General features: G+C 40.4%; 1 protein-coding gene and 1 long non-coding RNA gene across 2 annotated transcripts in view; both read left to right on the top strand.

The window, feature by feature from the left end:
- The window catches only part of LRMDA (leucine rich melanocyte differentiation associated), a 733,109-nt gene that overhangs the window by 646,142 nt on the left and 63,276 nt on the right, over nt 1-23,691 (top strand).
- Nucleotides 1,609-13,570, top strand: LOC309371293. Its single transcript, XR_014169021.1, has 4 exons — nt 1,609-1,631; nt 2,214-2,368; nt 11,394-12,071; nt 13,410-13,570. It is a non-coding gene; the product is annotated as an uncharacterized lncRNA (long non-coding RNA).

Here is a 23,691-nt window from a genome sequence, read left to right as displayed (position 1 = left end):
ATATGAATCAAACTGTAAATATACAGTTATGCTGAAATATACTGATATGAATCTATGTGTCGGAATAATGCAGTGAATGAGCTTTAAAAATACACCTTCCCTCCAGAGATGAATTATAATGGCTAACCTTTTTTTCCCTTTAATTACAATCAGTTTTTTCTCAATCTATTACACCCCCACAGGTCAAAATGATTTATTTCTCTATTTTTGGACATGTGAGTTCTATTCTACTGTTGCCAGTGAGTGTTCAGCTGTGCCAAAAACTGAGCAGGTTTGTGGTTCCTTTGTAACATCAAAACGAAGACATTTATCATAGAGATTTATCATGGGACAGCCAGCCAGATGGTTTGGGTATTTTAAAAGTGGGTTCTTTGGGTCTTGATCAGATCATGAGATCTTTTAGTTTACAACAACTCCATCAGCTGCACAGTAAAATTTCCAGGGTCTTTTTGTTTTTGTTTTTTTAGTAAAATAGAAAATATTAATATAATGGCTGCTGTAGCATAGACTGTCATTTTCAGAAAGAAAACCTAGTCATAACCAATTCTACTGATTGTGTTCTCATAATAACCTGACCTCCTGTTGCTTTGCAAAGAGGCAATGTTAATTTCAGACGTACTGCTGAAAAGTATGCACAATAAATGACCCTCAAAGGGCCCATTGCAAAATCCTAAATATATTTTCTCCCCTCAAATCAAAGGCTTTTATTCTGCCAGGCCTGCTCAAATTCAGCTGGAAGAAATACTTTCCAAACGCACACAGCACGCTTTGGATTTCTTTGGAAGAGCTTGCTCAGACTTTCAGTATGTTGAACTCATGCCACAGTGTGCTGATCAGTGTAAGTTAGTACTTTAAGTTCAAGTGCTATTGTTAAACAAGAATTTCCTTTAACTTCTGCTGCACACAGTTCCAAGGTGTGAAGAATTTAGGAGATGTAAATCCCTTTAAAGTAGGACCAGAAACTGGCAGCCATTGGGAAGAATCCAGCCAGAGGAAGTTCTCCTGCTTGCCCAAACAGGGGGAGGTAATGAGAAGCGTGGCGTCCTTGGCACTTCCACAACCACCACTGCGTTAAGTTATGGAGTGGCAGCAGCCACATAAACATTCTGGGCGAAAACCTGCCAAGCAAGGCAAGCAGGGTAGGAGAAAGTAGGGGAAGATCAAGTGTATGGTGCATTGGCAAAACCACCTATGTACTCTGTTGCTTCTCGCTTAGCAGATAATATTAGCATTCTCTTTTTGTGGTTACAGAGCAGCTCTGTGATCAGATACTGTAAACACCATGGTTAGATGCCCATGTTCTTTCTGCAGTCTGCGTGCCTCCAGAAAACCTTAATAAAGTTCTGGTAGATGTGACGTTTTTCAGGTAGCCCCTTTCCCACTATTGCTTGATCCTTATGAAGATGCATGTTGACATCTTCCCTGTCCCATATGTTACACCATTATTGTATGCTTTTAATGCAGTGACACATGGAGACTAGTCCTCTACAAAGGACAGGTTGATTCCAGACTGGCCTGCAAAGGGACCTTCATCCGTCAATAATACGCAGGACTTTTTTTTTCAGCTGGAACTCACTGGAACTCTGTCCTGGCACTTTTGCCATTATAAGAGAACAAGGGAGGTGTACATGGTGAGTTCCAGTACCTCTTTTTCTAGAAAAATAGCACTGAATGTGGGGCAGGAAAGCCTGTGGAGTGGAAAATCAGGGCCTTTCGGCTACAACTACTTGCAATGCTGCAATTTTTCTCGAGTGAGCAATAGCAAAATTACTTAGTACTTAGCATGAAGAAGTACTTCAGAATAAATGTTCTAATTGTTTCTTATGGATTATCTCAGAAATTGCAGAAAAAGCAGGATTTTTTATGATAGCACTGTAGGGTTGATCAGTATTATCATTCCTCTATTGATGAAGATAAAGTTTCCCTGGAGGGTTAGTTTGGGAGCAACTTTCACTTTATACAAGACTAGCCTGCATGCTTTAAAAATGTATATTAGTATTAGCTTGACTAGGTGAAGGACGTAGTACAAGTTAAAACACAGGTTTTTAAAAATGTAGATAACTTTCCCAGATATGCCACTACATAGATAGACCTGCATAAATACAGAATGGTTCACAGAGTTAATCACTTGGCAGCTTAATCAGATAATTATATGTAAATCTGTTTATGTATTAATGGGGAGGATAAGTACACTACTCCCTTTGTTCCCTAAGGTGCCTTTCTTCTTACATCTCCTTTGCTGCTGGATCGTGCAAAATAAAAGGGGGAATGAAGAAATAAGGTGGATGAGATGGGAAACTAATGATTCAAGAAATCACACAGCATTGGATAATTCTATTTTGAAATCACAGCAGTGACTCCCAGAGGCGTAAGCTTCCCAAATTACTAGTGAAAACCTCCTTTGACATATCTAGTACTAGCAAAAGCCCAGAGGCAACCTCCCCGCTCCCCAGTAGTGCCTAATGTTTCCTGAAAAGACAATACTTAGAAAATATTATCTACCTATGCAGTGTTATTTTCCAATTTTTCAAGTCTTTATGGAAGGAAACATCCTTTGTTCATCCTTTGCAAAGAATGATGTTCCTTCAGTACTCAGAGTAGTCCTGGTGTTTGCTAGTCAGAGGGGTGTGCAAATCCAAGAATGTCCTCATTGCTGCCAGACTTTTGGGACAATCTTCACTGTTTGAATATGAATCTGTGTTTCATACCAGCCAGTCACTGTACAATAAGGGCCGGCCTGCAGCCAGCATGACCTGAGATCAACGTAATTTTCAGCTGATTTCAGTTCACTAAAAGCCAGTGTGTTATGAATTCATATTCTAAAATCACTGTGTCTGAGAATTGTTGCAAGTTTGCCCCAGGTAAACAGATACACATTTTATTATTTCTGGATTCAAAGGCAATGTAAGTTGGGAAAGTGATTTGTGTAATTTCTTTGCTAATATTTACCCATTTTCATTCTTGGAGATGAGCCTTACTATACATTAGACAGGCTTTCGTCTGTAAGACCTGATGTCTCGGTGCCTGTTAGTATGCCCTGTGACCAGGGAGAAATCGGGGGCAGGGGTTGGGATAAATTGGCCAGCCCAAGAAGTACAAACCCTAGATGAAACAAAGTATCCCCTAACATTCAGACATTGACTCATACTATGAACTGTCACAGCCACCCCCATTTCCCCCAGAAGGTTTTAAGGTATCCCGCAAATAGAATAATTCCTCATAATTTAGAAATGATAATCTACCAGTTCCAAAGATTAAAGTTCTTATTCCAAGATTTAAATCAAGATGTATCCCTCACCCATCTGATTCCACTGGCAGTTTTACAATGCACATGCTTCAATTCCTTCCACAGATCCAACCGTGGACTTGAAAGTTACCTTACATTTAGCAACAACAACAACAACAAAAATGGTCAAAGCAAGAATCTATTGTGAATCCAAGAAAACTTTGATAATTTCAAACTGATATCTGAAAAGAGTGTTGAAAATTCCTCTTTGCCCTGAGGTTTTTTCCACAATAGTGATTTCAACATATTGTCACTTTTGGAACTTGCAAGATAAAAATTGGATTGGCTACAGTAAAGAATATAGAACCAATGAGTGTAACAAAACCTGATGAATTTGAAATAGATAACTTCTAACTGGTTTCTTTAATCTCAAGGCTCTTATTGTTGAGGCAGATTTAAGGAGTGTTTTGCTTATGGATTTTTTTTTTAAAGGTTAATAATTTGTTTTAAGGGGTAAAAACTCAGAATATCTTGATAACCCTCACACCTAATAATTAATCACCAACCTAAAGAGGTGACAGAAAGTGAGTTGCTATTGCACATATTTATGAGAAGACTTAGTGAACTAGAAATTGCACACTCAGAGGTGAAGGTAAACCAAGACTCTGAGGGGTGGCACAAAACTCTGAAGAGGTAAGTGGCAGGACAGGGCTCAGTGGAGTGATACACCATGGAAAAGTAGCCAGTGGCCGAGTGAAGTGTGCCTGTTCATTTTGCCACAGTCCCGCAGAATAACATTAAAAAACAGATTAAGGTTATACATTTTACTGGACCAGAACTTTCCTTAACTCCCCAACATACACTCATCATGAGTTTCCAAAATGTCATCAAATACTTAAGTTTAGTTTCTTCTCTATGTTTAAACTGGCTTCAAAACAATCATTGGACGCGTTAGAAACATTCTCACCTTTTTATAGCCGATGCCAAACCCTTTAGCAACTTGAAGCAGAGTTTGATTTATATTGTGAGTGGAAATGGTTTGCAAAAATAGTAGAATCTGTTACTCTTTCCAGGGCAAAGTATGAATCTGGTATAGGAAAGGCAAAGTGTACAACCATATATTTAAGTAGGGTGGAGGGGGGAAATATCATGGCAATTTAAGAAGATAACTCACTTTAAGAATGTGATCAGTTGATGAGTTGTGACAGGCAATGTCACTTCAAGAACATTCAAATGAGTGAGCTGTAGAGGTCAGAACCAGCAGCTGATTCCAAGATCCTGTTACTTAGCCTAGTAATGGACTGATGTTAACCAGAAGAAAAAAAAGATCTGCAATTATGTGGCTAACCTTAGTATTTAAGTGAAGGGGGGAGGCTTTGAAAAACTTGTAATATAAGAAGGTGATCAAAACAGCCAAAAAGCTTTAGGTTTTTCTTTTATCTCCTGTATATACCCCCCTCCCAAATCTGTTTAATGATGGAACTCAATAAATTACAAGGCAAAAATAATAAAATGAAGCTGGGTAGAGTTAGTTTATATTCACATATGTTATTTATTTAAAATTTGGATGGTTTTGGAGAACTGCTGACTCTGTGGGTTAAGAAATATTGGTGTCATTTTAGGAGGGTGGGGAGTCCTTAATGCTTTGCATTCACTTGCATTAATTTGACATGCTGAAAGGGAGCCTGCTTTGACTTAACGGTTTGAAATAGACTAACCATCGGTTCTATCAGAAGAGAAAGTATTTTAGATTTGAGTTATACTTTCTTATTTTAATTGTTTACAGAGCCATGTACATTGATGGCACTGTTTAAATAAATGTTAATAATAACAGAAAAGGTCTGGGAATGCTACTCCATAGCATACTTCATAATGCGCTATAAGTTACCAACTGTGTGTACCTTTTATGTGTATTCTGTTCAGTGCTTAAATTAATGGAGGGGTGGTTTGCAAACCCTTTTCCTTTGGGGGAGCCCTCTCTACATTGATTCATGTGCTGTGAGGACCCACACACGTCAACCATAGAACCCATGTCATAAAGGCTTCTTTCTCTGGCATATACTAGGACACACTCATGGAGTGCATTTGGGCTTGTTAGCCTTCACTGTCTTCTTGCTTAAATGGACACTGTGGCATCAGATCTGCTTTCCATCCTCTTGCAGGATGCCCCTTGCAAGGGAGAAATCAGTACTGGTGAGCACAGAGTCTTTCAGAGATATTTGTCCCCCTTTCTCATTTTATTAAGGAATTCCTGATTTCATATAATGAACCCCAAAGTAGTCCAGATAAGAACACAGTTTTGAAAAAGACTATCATTGGGCCATCTGTAATGCAGGTACTTAATTATATCTCTTGAACATTGTTAATATTTGAGGTTTTCTGGTTTTAATTATTTGATAGGCGCCTTCCCCAACCTGATGCCCTCCATATGTTGAGCTATAACCCAATCATCTGTATTATTATATTTATTACTTTTGATTAAATTTTTATACCACCCTTCCTCTGAGAATCACAGGATGGTTTACAATATAAAAACACAAAAAATATATAAATTTTCAGCTGCCTCATCCATATTTGTACCCCATTATGGACCATTTAAGCATTTTCATCCTGCTCTACAACTAAATAATGCCACCTTATGAATGCTATTAAGTGACTGTCTCTGTGCCTCAGGCTTATGATCAGACTTTTTGCTGCTTTTTTGAGTTGTGAACTTAATCCAGTTATATGTTTGTTTCTTTTCTGAATCATTTCCCAGGAAACAAACACTGCTGCTTTTCTGTTGTAAGCTACATGTGGAATTCCAGTTGAATTCTCACACAACCAGAGACATAGCCATCTTAAGTACAAACATATCCACATTTGTTGATGTGACATACCCAAGTATGGGTAGGGAAGGGACAATTCTGAGCATGTTTTTTAAAAATATCTTTTCCCTGAACAGTTTTGTTTCATTTCACTCCTCTTACTACGTTAATAGCCTTTCAAAAATCAGCTGTAAGCTGCAGAAACAAGAACACAATGAGGCTTTAGGAGGGCTCTGATCTGATTTGTTAAAGGGGGGTGTTATTAAGATGGCACTTTCACTCTCCAGAATCATCCCAGTTCAACATTATTGAGCCCCCCAAGCTGATGCTCTCTTCAACTCTTCTTCAATTTTCGGGGTGTGTGTGTGCAAAATACAACTGAATGTGAACATCTATGTTGAATAATGAGGCACCAATGCAAATCCTGGACAACCTTCTGAATTTCAAGGATGAAAGCCAATTTGACACCCAATTCAAGGAGGCCAGGAAAAATATAAAACACAATTCCATGTGCCCTCTTCCTTGAAGATGAAGACATTGAAATGAGATTTTTGCTCATTCACACAGTCAGGATACCATTCTGTGTTTCATGTTTGAACTCCCCATGGACCCATACAGTCTATTTTCAAGGGTGCTGGGACAAATGTAAAATGCCCCTCAGTGCAATGTATGACTTGAAGAAGAGACTACAGCCATATTTGATATACTTGACTATGTCGTTTTAAGACATAATTTTCATTGGCAGTTGGGATACTTGCTTGGCCACCCACCCCACCTGTACACACACATCTGTTTTACTGGGGGCAAAGATGAAAGATGCAAACAAGATTATAAAGTGAAACAAGACCTTTCAGTCCCTGCATTTTACTAGTGCTCATTTGATTTATTGACAGTAGTCATCTGTTCCACTGTGAAGCTGAATGCTTTCATTATTAAACTATATTTAGAGCAGGATACTTTGGAGACTGAAGTGGTCAGTGATGCTTGGCCTTAGCATGATGACAGATGATTTACCAGTGGATGAAAAACATGTTTCATCAGCTGGGTTCATCATTGCTTTTATAACGTACTGCTAGCCTAGCAGATTTTTCCAGGGAACATAAAGCAAAATAAAGCTCTAGAGCAGAAATTAGGTGCCTGTGGCCCTCCAGATGGGTTGGGCTACAACCCCTGTCATCAATCTTGATAGGCCATACTGTCTGGGGCTGATGGGAGCCTAACATTTGAAGAGCCACAGATTCCCCTTCCTACTCTTGGGACATCTTTGAGATGTCCAGAGGTCAGCAATGTAAGAACAGGCCTTTCCAGCAGTAGCTCCCCTCTTGTGGAATGCTCACCCCAGGGAGGCTCACCTGGCACCTTCATTACATATATTTAGGCACCAAGAAAAACCTTCCTCTTCTCCCAGGCCTTTGGCTAATCAATCTCTGGCCTTTTAAATTGTGTATGGTGGGGATGGGGATATTGCTTTTGTTTGTTACCACGGTATGTATTTTGTGTTTTTATATTGTAAACCATCCTGTGGTTTTCGGATGAAGGGCTCTGTAGAAATTTAATAAATAAATAAATAAAATTTCACATCAGAGAATGTTGGTTGAGGCAATGGCAAGACAGTCCCTGAAGCCTATCCTGTCCGGAAAGGTGACAGTAGGGAGTTCCCTCCTCGCCTCAGAATTCCAGGCACATGAGGAATCCTCTCCAGGTTTTTCCTCAGTGTGTGACCTGCATGCTAGAGATTCGCAAACAACTACTATTCTTATCAAAAGGGTTAGTTTTAGTGCTTGCTTCCTACATTCCTCATGAAGTAATATATTCAGCATTTGAAACCAGTGGGATACATTTTCTTGACATATTTTTCTTGCCCCAGTCAGTGACATGTGTTCTTCCCTTCACAAAGAACATGACAAAATGCCTTCGTTACACATAATACTCATTATAGCCAAACATACTGATAATGATTGTGGGGTGGGGAGAACCTTTTAAAAATGTTGTATACCTTTTCTGCTTAGCCTGCACCTTAATATGGACAAAATACTCCCGCTTTGGCCTCCCAAGTATTTTGTGTCATCCCCTTTTGGTTGTGGCCTTTTTGGCACAGGTTTCTTGTTTTCCCAAAGGCTGTTGCTGCTCATTTTCATTTTATTTTTGCCCAGCACCCATTCTCTGGAGATCGTCCCAGCTGTGTCTGCACTATGGGTGATATCAGCATTGTCATGTTGTCCACATGCATTATAGCTAGGTGGGTGACACCTAGTCACGTACACTTCACAATTCAGCCAAATGTATTGAATGCCTTACATTCCATAGTTCATCTAAAACACAGGGACCTGAAATTGCATGCCTGGCCTTGTTAGCTTCAAAGTTACTTTGACTATATATATATATATATATATATATATATATATATATATATATATATATGGTTTCATGGTTTGGGGCATGCCATTAGCATTTGTTTCCTTTTTAGTCCTCATATTTCCTTAATAAAATGGCTTTGAGGCCCGAGGGGGTGACCTTTTCCTTTGTGTTCCCATCAACAAAATTTCATGTAGTCACTTTAAAAACTACATATGTAGCTTTTTCCTGTTCACATTCCACATCTTGTTCTCTCTACTGTTGCTGTCGTTCATTGGCTTTGTTCTGCCTGTTTGCTTGCCAAGGTCTGTGCTGTGAAGGCTCTTTCCTTCGTTCCAAGAGGCCATCACTGCACAGCAAAGTTTAAATAAACAGCTCATTTTATTAGACAGAGATTTATGGCTTTCAAGGGTTTTGTTGTTGCAATAACTGACTGGCTGGTTTTGCTGCTTGTCTAATCAGCCAGTACGGGGACACAATTTGCAAAACCTTTCTCCCCAAAATTGTTATGTTTGGTCAGGTTATTTGCCTCTTCTTCCTCAGCTCAGCATCAGAAGGAGATACACACACACACACAAAAATTCCGCTTTTGTAAGAGACAGGCATTTATGATGCATTTATGATGAAGACATCCCTTCAAATTACATAATTTAAAAATGTAACAAATTAAACCAGGGACTATGATTAATTACAACAGTTGCAACTAACCTGAAATGACATGCATTACTTAGTGTTTTAAAAGATATATAGATTTCAAAAACAGGTCATTATTTAAGATAAACAAATGTAGGTAACACACCCCACTCATGAGTTCAAAGCACAACACTTTGTCTCTAGAAGGAAGAGATGGAAATTTCAAAAAACCTTTTAAACTCCACATGTACCCCTCAGTTTCCTTTGCCTCACTCCCAAAGCTGACAGCAGGAATAAAATTTCATTATATTCACATTGGAATGTGATTTTTTTAAATGGCAAAGCCCCAACACCTAGTGACAGTGGTAGGCTTGCTGTTTGGGTGACATCATAATTGGGAAACCACACTGCAGAGCACAACAAGTCTGACCAAACTTTGTCAGCTTGCAGGCTTTCCAGGGAGTATGGATGATTTCCTCCTACCAATGTTGCGATCACTCACACCTTTCCCACACATTCAGCAGCATTTCAGAGATGTCCTCTGGTGTCACTGGCAACTTCTGATAGTAAGCACCAGTGTTTCCCACGTTGCAGTATCTAAGATATGAATTATAGGGCTGGCTGTGTAGTCTTTGTCAGGCTTTGGTGTCCAACTTGGGAAGCGGAACTCAGACTTCATACAGTACTGATTTCCTGTGGGGGAGCGTCCGTGTTTACTGTGGGTTAAGGGTTGGGCACTTGGGCAAGGAGAAGACCTTCAGTAAATGGTCATAGGGCTTATTGTTGCTGACTGGCACATCCACCACTCCTTGATGAGCCAGACCTTCAAGCATCTCTTCACTCTGAGCATCAGTTCCTCCAGATATTAGGAAGACACTCTTCTGACCATGGGTTCTCTCACTCACCCTTTCCTCCTCCAGATTCCTCAGGAGTCATTTCCCCCTCCTCTCCCACTCTGGCAAGGATCTGTTCCCCTTTCTTCTCATCAACCCTGACTGGGCACTCTACCTTACCTCTACTCCAGCATCTGGATCTCTCTCTGGCTTCCCTGGTGTGGTGTTGTCTACTACGTACTCCACTTTGCCTTCAGGCCACTTTTTTCACAGGCAAAACACATGTTAAAATTAGGGTGAGGAGGCCATGAGTGGCAGATGAATGTAACCACATTTGTATTAAATCTGTTTATAAAACAACGTGCAATTACAGTTTTAAGGAATGACAACAATTAGCAGAACAAAATTTGAATTACGGTATTGTCTCTTGATTTGAAATATGCTTAACCTTAATTTATCCAGCACCAAATCACTCTGCAACCAATTTAAGAGCTGCCCTATGTCCCCTGCCTCAGGGTCCCAGCACTGGCCCTAGCAGGACTCTACCTCCTCCTACACCGAGGATGATTTCCCTGCAGCCTTTCCTGCTCCACAGCCACACAGGAGCATCTAGCTGCAGAATAGGCCACAGGTCCTTTAAATATTGCAAGCAGCTCTTGGTGGGAGGGGACAGAACCACAGGAAGATCAAGTCCTGCCAGGTTCTTAAAGGCTTCAGATGACTTTATACCTTTGCTGACACAACTTCCCCAACTCAGCTAGCAGGCCTACAGGTGGTTGACCAGAACTGCCTGGTCTCACCTTAGACTGGTTCTCAATGGCTTTTAGCCATGATGGCTATATTCTATGTCCTGTATTGGAGGCACTATGACCTTGAATATCAGTTGCTAGGAACTGCAGGTAGGGAGAATGCTGTAGCAGCCAGGTCCTGCTCTTGGACTTCCCTTAGACACCTGGTTGGCATCGGTGAGAACAAGATGCTAGGCTGGATGGGCCATTGGCCTAATCTAGCAAGACTCTTCTCATGTTGTTACAACTGCATCTGAATCAGAGCCCTCAGCTAGCCAGATCACACAGACAGGAATTGGGCTGATGTATAAATGGACTAGTAATAAAACACAATAGCATACAGAAATGCTTATTTCACTGGCAAAAACACATAAGAAATTGATGATGGCATTTGCATGTGGATCCATTCTGCCATGGAGCCACTGTGATAATTTTGTTGTAGTTCAAGGGAAATTTGAGAGCATCTATAGCTGTCCTTGGTAAACATGGAGCACTGGAGTATATATTGTCTGTGAGTTTTTAAGGTTACTATAAAAATGTATATGCAGGACTAATAATCATGTTCTTTAAGATGACTTAGACTTTCAAATGGAACAAGGGGGGATTTATTCAATAACAACAAGAAAAAAAGAAAAACTTGAATGTGAGGAAATAGGTTGACACGTATTGGACTGTTAATTCACACTTTCTGAGCATTCCACAGTGAAACTGAGACAATATCATTGCCAGTTAACTGCCTATTTTTTTACAGTATCCCTTCCATTATCTTTGTTTCCTATGGCTGCTGCTCCTTGCTGAGGGGAAAATGAAAAGAAGAACATCAAAGAATAATCTGTTCTATGTTATGCCAGTAGTTCAAAAAGACACAGTTTGACTGTCAGTTTAAGCAGTAGCATCAGTACAATGGAAAAACTATAATGTGGGTACTGAAGGAAACTGAAAGAAGAAAAACTGTGCTTTGGAAACTTGAATTGGAAGAAGTCAGTGAGTTACAGATTTTAGGTTAAACATTGTAGGGGGCAATTGGGGGGTTACAGTCACTTTCTTCCAAACCAGGGAGAAGAAATGCATCCATTAATGTTTTCATATCGTTTTTGCTGTTCTTAGACTTTGAGCTTTAAGGACATATGTCTACATTGTCAGCCACATAACCCCTACCCAGTGCATGGGATCCTGCAGTATATTATACAGTGAGACATAGATACGGTCCCTTGAGCCTTATTCTTCTCTGGTTTGGACTGAGTGCATGCTGCAGAACACACATTCAACTCCCTTATAGCGGCAAATTGCAAGAGAGAGAATCAGTTGTGGTATGGAAGCCTTTTGTGATCTTCACTGATAAACTTCCAATGGAACCTGGGATTCCTTGGAACACAGTTGAAAAACTACTACTACTACTACTGTTGTGAATGCAGTGTTGCATCTGGAGGTGAGGTTCAGATCCATATTCAGTCAAGGAGCTTGGTGGAAGGCTGACCAGGTAACTGTAATTTGTGCAATGCTCTCTCCAGGGAGGCTCACCTGGCGCGCCTTCATTACAGGTTTTTAGGTGCCAGGCAAAAACAGTTTTCTATAACCAGGCTGATTAACACTATGACCTTTTAAATGTGTTTGTGGGAAGGAGGTTAATGGTGTTTTTTTAATGTATTTTGTTTTCTCATTTTGTATTTTTATGCTGTGAACCACCCTATGATCTTCGGATGAAGGGTGATATAATGATGATAATAACAATAACAGTAACAATAACAATGTAATTCTGCCTAATCTTAATCTACACAGAAGGTACATAAATTGCTGAGCTCAGAGTTATAAACTTTGTACATTGCAGGAGCTTAGGAATTTATAAATAATGAAAGTCTCTATTCAGGACCCGTCTTTTGGTAGGCCCATCCACAAAAACATTGTCCTCGCACCAAAGCCATAATACAATAGAGTACACCTCATAAGATTCAGTGCTTAATCCTGAACCAGGTACCTGAAGAAATTTAGCCAAAAGGGATTCAGCATGTGTGCCACAATTTGACTCTGATGAAAGCAGGATACATCAGGGAAGTTAGCTGTGGTAAAACATAAGCCTCATCAAGGATAGGCCAGGGCATTCTGTGTTACCCCAGTAAGGGCTTTCAGGTAGAGCTTGCTCACTTACCTGTCTGAGCACCCAGGAAGCAGTTATTGCTGTTCCTTGTATGGGCTACAACATTCACATTTTCCCCTCATCCATTTCCTTGTGAATGATACAGGGGCATTCACTATGCAGTGGGTATGCTCAGATTATAGTACATGTGGGGTTCTAGTGCATATTATACTTTGGCAAACTGCTTATGCAAAATGCTAGGAGTAGTTTATTTTGTGCCTCCTGTATCGTACACGTTACACAAAGAAACAAAATGCCAGGATATACTGCGTGCAAAATGTTAAGCTCTGAAAAGTTACGGCCTTTGAGGCAGAAGCGCGTTACTCTCATGTGAGCCAGTGTGATGTTGGGTCTTAGCTCACCTTTAGCTGCAGCCAAGCAAATAATATGTACTGAGCACTCTATCATGTACCATTATAATTAGCTCTGTCAGGTCTTAGCCCTGCAACCCTCATGCAGATAATATGATAATATGTCTTCATAACCAAGTGACCTTACATGCACAATATTTCTCCCCTTATGAAGATTGCATGTCAATAAAGTAATTGAGTCTCAGAGGCTGGAGCGAGTGAAGATTTAGATGATTGGACTTTCAGGGCAGTGATGTATGACCGTTATTATTCTACTTGTCAGGGAGCTGCATACGAGCGAGGATGGTCAGAAGATGGCAAGGATGAAGGGTTGTGTTTCATTAAAAAAAAAATATTGCTGTTAATCACCACTCCATTCTTTTCAAAGTCACTGAGAAAAGAAACTCCTTTTCATTTTAGCCCTGGGAGGGAATTCAGACACAGGGGTTTTTCAAAGCCAGTGGCACTGCAAGTCATCTAGTTTGGTGAACCTGGACCAGGACCGCTATTTATTTTTTAAACTGAGGTGCAGGGAGTTGTTTAACGCCAAGAATCTGTATCCATGTCAAGTACCATCTTAAAGAATTATGGATTTGTGTTTGTGGGTGAAGGTTTGAATTGGGAAGGGCACCTGTCAGGCATAGATCTCCTGCCGTGTTGCGGGGGGAGGGACAGGTTGTTGGGACCAAGAAAGGTTGGGGAGTAGGGCAAAGTCAACGTGAGGAGGAGCAGGAATCAAGCAGAGCAAGGCAAAGCATAATACTGCAGCATGGAATAAACCTAGCAAAACTGATGAGCCGTAGGTTGAGGGCAGATGAAAGAAAGTACTTTACATAATGCAAAATTAACTGATGTAAATCACTGTCACAAGATGGTGTGGTGCAGACTAGCTTAGATGGACTGAAAGGGATCCAAGAACTTCATGTTTGCCAGTTGATATCAACATGGTGCACAAAATCTACATGGTGCACATGCATGCAAATAAACACACATGGACACATCAATGCTCTTTAACCAAAAGGACATGCCAAGGCCCCGATTCCCCACCCCATATGTTGAATAATAAAACACATGGACACCTGTATTTTTGGTTAATGGGATAATTAAGGCCACAACTTTATTGGTTACAGAATGTGAGTGGTACTGGCTTAGGCACTGGTATTGAACTGACTATATCTGACTCCTGCCCACCATGCACGTATTCCAGTAAGGGTCAACCACCAGTAGGGGGAACGCTGTTGATGTACATCATCTGAGAGCTCCCCCAGGGTCCCCGATGGGGTCGTGGCATGGCCCTAGCCCAAATCCACACCCCCGGATCCCTTTAATGGAATACCCTTAAAGAAGAGGGGCAGGTGATGGCCACAACCTCCCCTCCCATAAACCAGGTTTTACCAGTGCCTAACCGCCAAACCTTACAAAGTTGTGATGATTGCTATGAGGAAGGTGAAAATCACATGGCTGGTGCCAATTTGCCAAGTGGAAAAATTCCTATCAGGCCCCCTCAACAGGTGACCAACAGTATTCCATAGAAAGGCCAATATAGCAAACCCATGAAAAAAAGGGCTGGAGGGCACAAGATCCAGAGAAGCCAGGAAGCGAGAGGAAGAACCTCTGGCCGTGCGGCTGTTTAAATACTGCAAGCCATGCCCCCCCCCCCCGGCTGACCTGGCTGCAGCTTTCTGTTTGTGCCATGGTGTTGTGATGTGTGAACTAGTGTGATCCCAAAATGGATTAAGGTGAGAAAAAAATTGGGGTGGATCCTGGCTTTTATTAATAGATTGTCTAAGCCCAGAGGTGTATTTAATGATTCAATTTAAATATGTAATGATGTTCTAGCCTACTAGCTTCAAAGCTATGTTTTGCCTAAATGTTTAAACAGTTTCAATAAACAAGAATGGAGCACCAATTGGTATTGGTGGGCTAAGCTATTTCTGCTTGCACTGATTTGACTAGACACTTGTAGTACTTGATACATTTATAGAATCGTAGCTCACAGAATTGTAGAGTTGGAAGGTACCTTGAGGATCATCTAGTCCAGTAATGGCCAAACTTGGCCCTCCAGCTGTTTTGGGACTACAACTCCCATCATCCCTAGCTAACAGGACCAGTGGCAGGGATGATGGGAATTGTAGTCCCAAAACAGCTGGCGGGACAAGTTTGGCCATCACTGATCTAGTCCAACCTCCTCCTGCAGGAATCTCAGCAAAAGCAGCTAGGCCTGTGCAGAGCTTGTCTCAGGCCCAGGGCACAAGTCTTGTTAAAATAAAGTCATAAACTCAAACAGAGTAAGTCTGGCAGGCCATTGGTGCCCCCCCCCCCAGTTTAATCCTCCGAGGCCCAGGGTAAGTGTACCCAGCTGCTCCCCCATGGGCGTGAAAGCATCTGTGACCCATGGCCATCCAACCTCTGCTTAAAGGCCTCCAATGAAGAAGAGTCCACCACCACCTTCTGAGGGAGTCTGCTCCACTGTTGAGCAGTTCTTACCGGACAAGCCCATTCTGATATTTCCACTTACTCCCACCTCACAAAATTGTATTTTCTTCATGTAAATTTGCCATAGGATGTCATAACAGCTGGAAGCATGTACATTGACAAAGCATAGTTTCATGTTTAAACAGCTTTAAATATGTACAAATGCAGTATATTTCTTTATGTCAGCATAAGCTGTTCTTATTTTGTTGCATGCCACACCGACAATGCTTTGCAATATAAATTAAGGAAAATAATTTATAACATCATTTAGTTTAAAAATTGTGGCATGTTTTATCTGTTCACTGGACTTTAAAAAATGCTTATTCTATTTGCAGTTCTGTATGGTGAAAATATTTAATATACAAGGGGAGCTTGGGTTATTATATAAAGGAGCTTATTGTTCATTTAGGGAGTAGAACATTTTAATTGGAAGTACATCTCTCATAAGGAACTGGCCTTAGAAGTCTTTAAATCTTCATGGTTAAGTAACTGACTGAGATATAACAGCCTTGAAGCAGAAAAAGCCTATCATATCACTTTTGAGCGTACACATTAAGGTGGCAATTTATTATATGAAATTAGCAGCAGCATCTTTTCAAGACTGGCTGGTGATACGAATGGCTCCTTTGACACAAACAATGGGAAGAGTACAGCGTCAAGCCAGTTCATTCTAGAATAGTGGTAGGCAACATCTTGTTCTCTGACTATTGCATCATAATTAGAACATGATATGCAGGGTCACTGCCTATTTGTGTGCCATACAGTCTACTCAGAAGGAATGGGGTGTTCCCCATCAGACCTTTTGACAGACAGGCAGTAGGAGGCCTCTGGAATGGTCAGCCTAGTTTAAAAACTACCATATTTTTCACTCTATAAGATGCACCAGACCACAAGACGCAACTAGTTTTTGGAGGAGGAAAACAATTAAAAAAAAATATTCTGAATCTCAGAAGCCAGAACAACAAGAGGGATCGCTGCGCACCTAAAGCAGCGATCCCTCTTGCTGTTCTGGCTTCTGGGATAGCTGTGCAGCCTGCATTCACTCCATAAGATGCACACACATTTCCCCTTACTTTTTAGGAGGGAAAAGTGAGTCTTATAGAGCAAAAAATACAGTAAGTGCCTAGTCTCTTCCCGTTGCCCATTCAACAGAGCAGTGCCTACTGATGTAGAGATGTCACCTCTTATTTGGGTATGTGCAACTGCCCTCTGTTCCAGCCTGGTCCTGGCACTGACACACCTAAGATGTGTGTTGAAAATACTGAACCATAGTGTTCCTCAAAAAAACGCTAGAGTGATGTGATTTATTTCATTGATATCATTCCCCCCCCCCAAATCTCCTTTAGGTAGGTGATGATGAAATTAAGTTAGCTTCCCATAGGAATTCATCTAAGAGATAGCATATCTTCCTCACTTATTTGGATTTAGCAGACAGCTGTGGTAGGCTTTGGAGATGGGGAAAGAAAGAGAAAAATACAGTTATCACAATGTGGCTTAGGAAAAAAAATATAGCAATGAATCTTTCCAAGGTACGAATACTTGAATGGTTATGCAAAAGCCAAAGTTACTAGCCCATTAAATATTTGATATGTCCTTTTACATCAAGAAAGAAGATTGATCCCTTCCAGTCAAATGGGGCCTTGACATGAGTGATCCGTCTCCTCCATTAGTGTGACACCTTGCTCTTTGTTAACAGTTATTGGTGTTGATAGGCGCACTCTGCACAGAGAGCCAAATGAGGCTGTTTTGATCCCTTGTTCTTTTATTTCTATCCCTTTCCCCTGTTTTCTGTCACTGTGTCATGTCAAATCACTGTGTGGTGGCAGATGTGGGACCCCTAAAGTACTTGGAGGGAGGTATCAGGCGTCACAGAGCTGCAATGAAATGAATATAATAATGGGAACCAGAAAAGTAGCACAAACCACTTATCATGGAAGGAAGCCGCTAATAAGTGTTGTTAGTGGTTTCTGTGAGGGTAAAGTTAGAAGTACATCCTGTGGACAGGCAGGTGCAGTTTGCCTTGTCTCAGGGTCCGGTTACAGGCAGGCTGGGAAGATTAGTATTGATGTCTGTCACGTTGAGCCTGTCAAGCTGTTTATTTGAGAAAATGGTAAAGGCAGTGGTTATCCTATCCAGTAATCAACCCTCCTCAGAAAGGGGAAGGAAGGTATGGAAATACTATTTCCTGGGGGTTTCTAGGTGTTGCCCTTAGCCCATTCTGCTGTGTATTCCTCCTCAGTACATTCTGAATTTTTGTTTTCTCCCTTTGAACAAGCCTAGCATACATGCCTATAAAAAACGTTAACTAGAATTATTTTCGTGATCCTTTTATCTGTATATTTTATACCTTCTTTATCTATTCAATTCATTATTATAAGAGACTTCTTTGTTGTTAAACGTTATCCCACCAGGAGCTTAAAGTTACATTTTGCAAAAGAGCAAAAGTCCAGGTCACACCCACACTATGTATTAAAAGTACATTAAGACACAACTGTAGCCCTATGAGGGGAAACGACAGTTCCCATGGTTCTTTGGGAGAAGCTATGTGCTTTAAATTTTTTTAAAATGTAAGGTGAGGATGTGATCTTTAGTCTTACGGAAATGGTCACAAACATATATTGGGCTATCTCCAGTTACAAATGCTTACTATTCATTTATAGTTTAGTTTGTTTACTGTATTTAAGATAATTTCTCTACCACTTAATGTATAAAAAATATTAAGCAGTATACAACAAGTAAAAACACAATATTAGAAATATACAGTGGTAGCTCGGGTTACAGACGCTTCAGGTTACAGACTCCACTAATCCAGAAATAGTACCTCGGGTTAAGAACTTTGCTTCAGGATGAGAACAGAAATTGTGCTCCGGCAGCGTGGCAGCAGCGGGAGGCCTCATTAGCTAAAGTGGTACCTCAGGTTAAGAACAGTTTCAGGTTAAGAACGGACCTCCAGAACAAATTAAGTTCTTAACCCAAGGTATAGTAAAACCATCAAAACGATGGTAAAAAAGCGATAAAATGTGGTAAAAAATAAATGACAACAACAGATTAGGGAAAGTCTGGGAGAAAAATGCATCTTCTGAAGCAGGTAGCTGTTGGTGCTTCCTGTATGATAGGGGTGTGTGTGTAGATATAGATATACAGATGTTTGTGTATATGTGTCTGTATATGTATGAGCAAAAATATAGAGAGTGAAAGAGAGACAGTCAGATAGACAGACATGCATGCACATATACTTAATTGCATTTATAGTATACCACTTCTTCCAAGAAATATAGTATTATTAGTATTGTTATTATTGCTGTTCAACCCTATAAGACAGTTTGGGTTAAAGTGTCTCAGACATTTTGAAGTGGAGCCCATCTGTAAACTTTATCAGTCTTCTGTAACTCACTTGTGAAATAACTCTTATCTTTCAAGCTCTATTTCCCCACTCCACAACAGCAAATACTACTACTACTACTACTATTACTACTACTACTTTTCACCTAAAATTATCTAAGCTGTTTACAGAGGTTAAAAGATAACTCAAACCCTGCTGTTACAAAAGGGGGGAAAGGCTAGGGTAGTAAGAAGAAAGCAAGCATATTAAGGTACTAGTTCTTGAAGGATACTTATATTTGAATAAAATATGCCATGCAATGTGTTTAAATAGAACTTAAACATAATATATAAGGAAGGAAAAGTGATCCTGTATCTTAAAGGAGCTTCGCCATAGCAATGGTGTGTGCTGTTGGCCTAGTGGAAGAAAGCAAACCCCTGAAAATTGGGCAGGGGAGGCTCCCCCTCCATTGTGTGATCCACCCAGAAACAAGTTGGGACTCTTTGTGGGTTGAGATCCTCGGTTTGAGAAACATTAGGCTAAGATAAAGTGTCACCAGGTTAACTTTGCAGTCCCTGGAACCCAGGTCTCCCCACTCTAAGCACAACATTTGATCCCCGGCTCTTAAATTTTTATATATTATTTTACAAAATTTGTATGGAACTGGACTGTAAATAAAACTGTAAATAAAAGGAATACAGCACTTCCTGGGTGTCACGCTTCAGTAGTTTTTGTAGTATGTTAGAGGCTAGATGAATAGTTTTATATATAGTACAGAATATATATAACTAATCAAAACATTCACAAATTGAACAGTTACCCACAAATGAGTCCATAATAGGATTTTGTCATCAAGTTCCTATTCCTGTATTGGTTGACACATTTGATTAATTTTTTGTGGCTTACATGAAGATTTTCAGTTCCATTATTTCCTTTCAATGATTCCTGCTTGAAATGTTCTGTATGTGACTTTAAATGTTTAAAATATGAATATCTAGCAACAGCTAACAAAAAAAACCCCAACCCCAACTAAATTGTGATAGTCTTCAGATATTGCATACTGTAGAATCCAGAGACAAATGAATATGCAGTACTGTATAAATTGAATTTGCTACAAAACTTTTAAGCTCTTATACATTTCCCCAATATATGCACATAATTGCCTTTTATCTCATGACTGTATCAACAGTTTCCCCTGCTGATGTTATAAAGCTTATGGATTTTCCAAGGAAATAGACACTTCTGGATCTTAGAACAGTTTTTTCTCAGCGTTAAACACAACAAAAATTCTGACCTTTTCTAAAAAGAAAATTCCACGTGCATGAAGATTATTTTTTTGGCAACATGCTTATCCCTTGTAGATCAGGATTGCTATCCTAGTACTGCCGATTAATCTGTAAAATTTGATTGCACACAATATGGAGAATGTTTGGTGATCTCTCTCGCTCCAGCTTTATTATAAAACATACACTTTTGCCATATAACCTTTTCAACTACAGTTGCCATACACTGAACCCAGGACCTTCAACATGTAAAATGTATTATTTGCTTCTTCCCCTCTTCAAAGGTGTAGCCTCACTTACTGCTCTAGGAGAGAGAGCACACAAGAGACTCAAACCTGCTGACTGCAGAAGCAAAATGCATAATTCTCAGCCTCTAGTTCCGTGGCAACCTGGCAAGGAAAGTAGAAGAGCCATCTCTGCTTCCTCCAAGAGAGGGTGGTACTAGTGACTTGCATACTGCTGTCTTAGGGTTGTATACAGTGCTGCACCAGCAGGGTTCTGCTGGTACAGTGAGACTTCCCTCTCCTCATTTCCATGCACTCCCCAGATCTGCTCTGGAAGGTTCCCCCAATGCTCCAGAAGGGTTTTTGAGAGTGTACAGGGGGGCGCACTTACGTTTTTGTTACCACTTCATGGCTTTTGACAGAAGGGCAGATTAGAGATGGACCAAGCAGCCTAAATCCATCTCATTTTTGTTTTGCTGGTGCTGAATCAGAGCTTTGTTCTGTCTTCTTGTGTGTTGGCTTTTTGAAAGGATGCATGAAAAACTGCATTTAAATTTTAAGCAGTTTGCCTGCACTTTTAACATAATATATGCATTTCTCAGCATTTTCCCCATAAAATAGGCATTTTCTATGTAAAATACATACTTTTGTGTGAACATTTTGAACATCAAAAGTTCCTCACAAAATCTAGAGAAGTGGAAATAATCCAGCTGGGCATTGCATTCTGGTTGGTCAGTGACCAGAATATGGACTGATTGAATTTCTCCATAATCCATAGGCTGTGGATATGCCTAAAAATTTAGACACTGCCTTTCATTCCTGAACAATACATGAAAATATCAGCCACCACTACCAGGTATGCCTCTGTTCGCCTGTGTGTGAGAAAGAGCACATGCAGTATGGAATGCTATACTGTCCTTGTATTAATTTAATAGGATGCAAACCTATTTGTCTCTTCTTCATTAGCTTAACTGCTGTTCTCCAGTTCCCTTCTGTCTATTTTTCTTCCCATCAACTGACAGACTGCCTTGAATTTTGGTCTTTAATTTAACATAATTAGTTTGTAACTGAAAATAAAAGTGATTGGTGGCTTACCAATGTGTTTCTCAGAACCATCTGTTTCTCTCCAGCGCCTTTTTAGTGCTTGGAAGGGTAATCTATTTTTTTATCTAGACCAACAAAGGTCAGATTTAATTTGGACTTACTTTTGAGCCTGTCAGTGTTAACACAACTCAGGCTATTTCTGAAACAAAATGTCTGGTGTATATTAATTGCATCTGTTATAGCATTCAAACCCAAGTATGCTTTTTCTTACGTGAAATTTCAGTAGTAATGCTATGTTACAAGAGCATCTCCCACTACCAGTAGTGGAGCAGAGGTGAAAATACTGTGGGCATAGATCTCAAGAGGAAGTTTAATGCTTAAAGCACTTGGAATAATTAAATTGCAATTAAAGAGAGAAACTCCTTGTTGTAATGTCTCTTTGAAAATGAAGTAGCAGAATGAGGTGTAGAATGTTGACTTGCACCATCTTAGACTTCAGGTGGGGGTCATATTATCCTAGGTACAGGAGAAAGTCATCTTCTTGCATGTAAAAAATTAACTCGCCAGACAAAGACTTAGCAAAGCCCTCTGTGAAGTACTCGCAGCACTGATCTATGCATTCTTCCTCTACTTTTGTTTCTTCTGCTGACCACATTCAGTGTAGGTGTCTTAAATGAATTGCATTCACCAGGCGGAGACCCCCAAGAGACCACCAGAAGGAAAGAATAACTCATGACAACATGTTATGGGATTAAATTGGCCACAACTTCATTAACTCCTTCAGATGTAGGAAAGACCTTGGTACAGTGTAGTACTTGGTACTACACTCAGCGTAGGTGTCTTAAATGCATTGCTGGCCAGTCGGGCATGAAAGCAGACAATGCCTGGCCAACCAGTGAGGTGCTGGCCAGGAATAAGGGCGTCTGATTGGCCCACTTGAACTTCAGGTTTTTGGCAGGCAATCAGACCAGGCGGCCAGGGGTTGTATGGGAGGAGGCATCCCTTTGTTATGCAGGAATGGAAGAGGTAAATTTTGCTATTATACACTAGGGTGGAATTTTAAAGGTCAGGCCAACACCTGCACAAGAACGTAAAATGTTGAATACTAACAGGGAACAGCAATTACACAATATTTTGGAGTATTCCAAGAATCTTGTTGTAACCTTTATAATTGCCAAAAACAAAGCAGGAACAACATCAAAGGTTTTAATATATATGTATTGGGTTACCTTCCTTAAAAGGATCAACATTTCCCCAAATATATATACTGATGCCCTTTGCGGGTTCCTTCATTCTACCAGCTCTCATCGACATTCGTTATTTTGTACAGGGAAGTATTCAATTGACGAATGTCATACTCCGAGAGAAGGGCAGTCAGTCTATTAGCCATTGCAACAACTCTTGGATGTAATCTATATAATGAGGCAGAACTCATGAGCCTATAACAAGTTGCAATATGAAAGCACTGGATTGCTTATTAGTTTAGTGCACATAAGAGGAAAATCAGTTGCTGCTGTTCATGACCAAATAATTACAAAGCGTTTTATACTTAAAGCAGCGTGTTGAGTAAAGTGTAGACCACATATGCAGGGCTGTCTCCATTCCACATGTCTTTGAGTCCAAGTGAGGGTAGAACTAAATATTACTCAGAACATCGGGTTGCCAACCAAAACAGTGTTTCCGGGTCTAATTCCACCTCCTTTCCCGTAATGAATTGGAATGAATCACATTATGTGATGTTGTCAAGTTGTGTGTTCCCTTGCACCCTGGCAAAGCAGACAATGAATTGGAATAGGGGAGGGATCACCTGCTCCACTCATGGAGGGAGAGATCCACACCATGCATAGGAATGTAGCCCCTGGGTGGTCCCCCTCCCCCATACATACTCTCTTTACTTCCACTGATGGAGCAAAACTGGTCTCCATTTGTTATCTGTTTTCAACATGTAGTTAGCTGTGTTTGGGCATTCAATGTACTCTGGTTGAAATAAACATGAAAGGAGGAAGAAGGGGCGTGTTGCCAAGCTCCACCCGCTTCCCACCCAGTGTGTCACTTTGACTTCTACAAGGGTGCGAGTGGTCTGGAGCAAGGAGCCACCTCTGTCTGTGGAGACTCCCTATAAGATTTAGACTTTTTCTGCCCTCTGCAAAACTTTGTAGTAAAATACAATGGTAAAATGGTGGCAAAGAGTGTGCTCTTTTTCAAGGTTGTAAGCCA

The sequence above is a fragment of the Podarcis melisellensis genome (assembly GCF_964234715.1).
Source record: "Podarcis melisellensis genome assembly, chromosome: 5".
Lineage (NCBI taxonomy): Eukaryota > Metazoa > Chordata > Lepidosauria > Squamata > Lacertidae > Podarcis > Podarcis melisellensis.
Note: the sequence above shows the minus strand (reverse complement) of the source record. Positions and strands in the feature narration are given on the sequence as shown.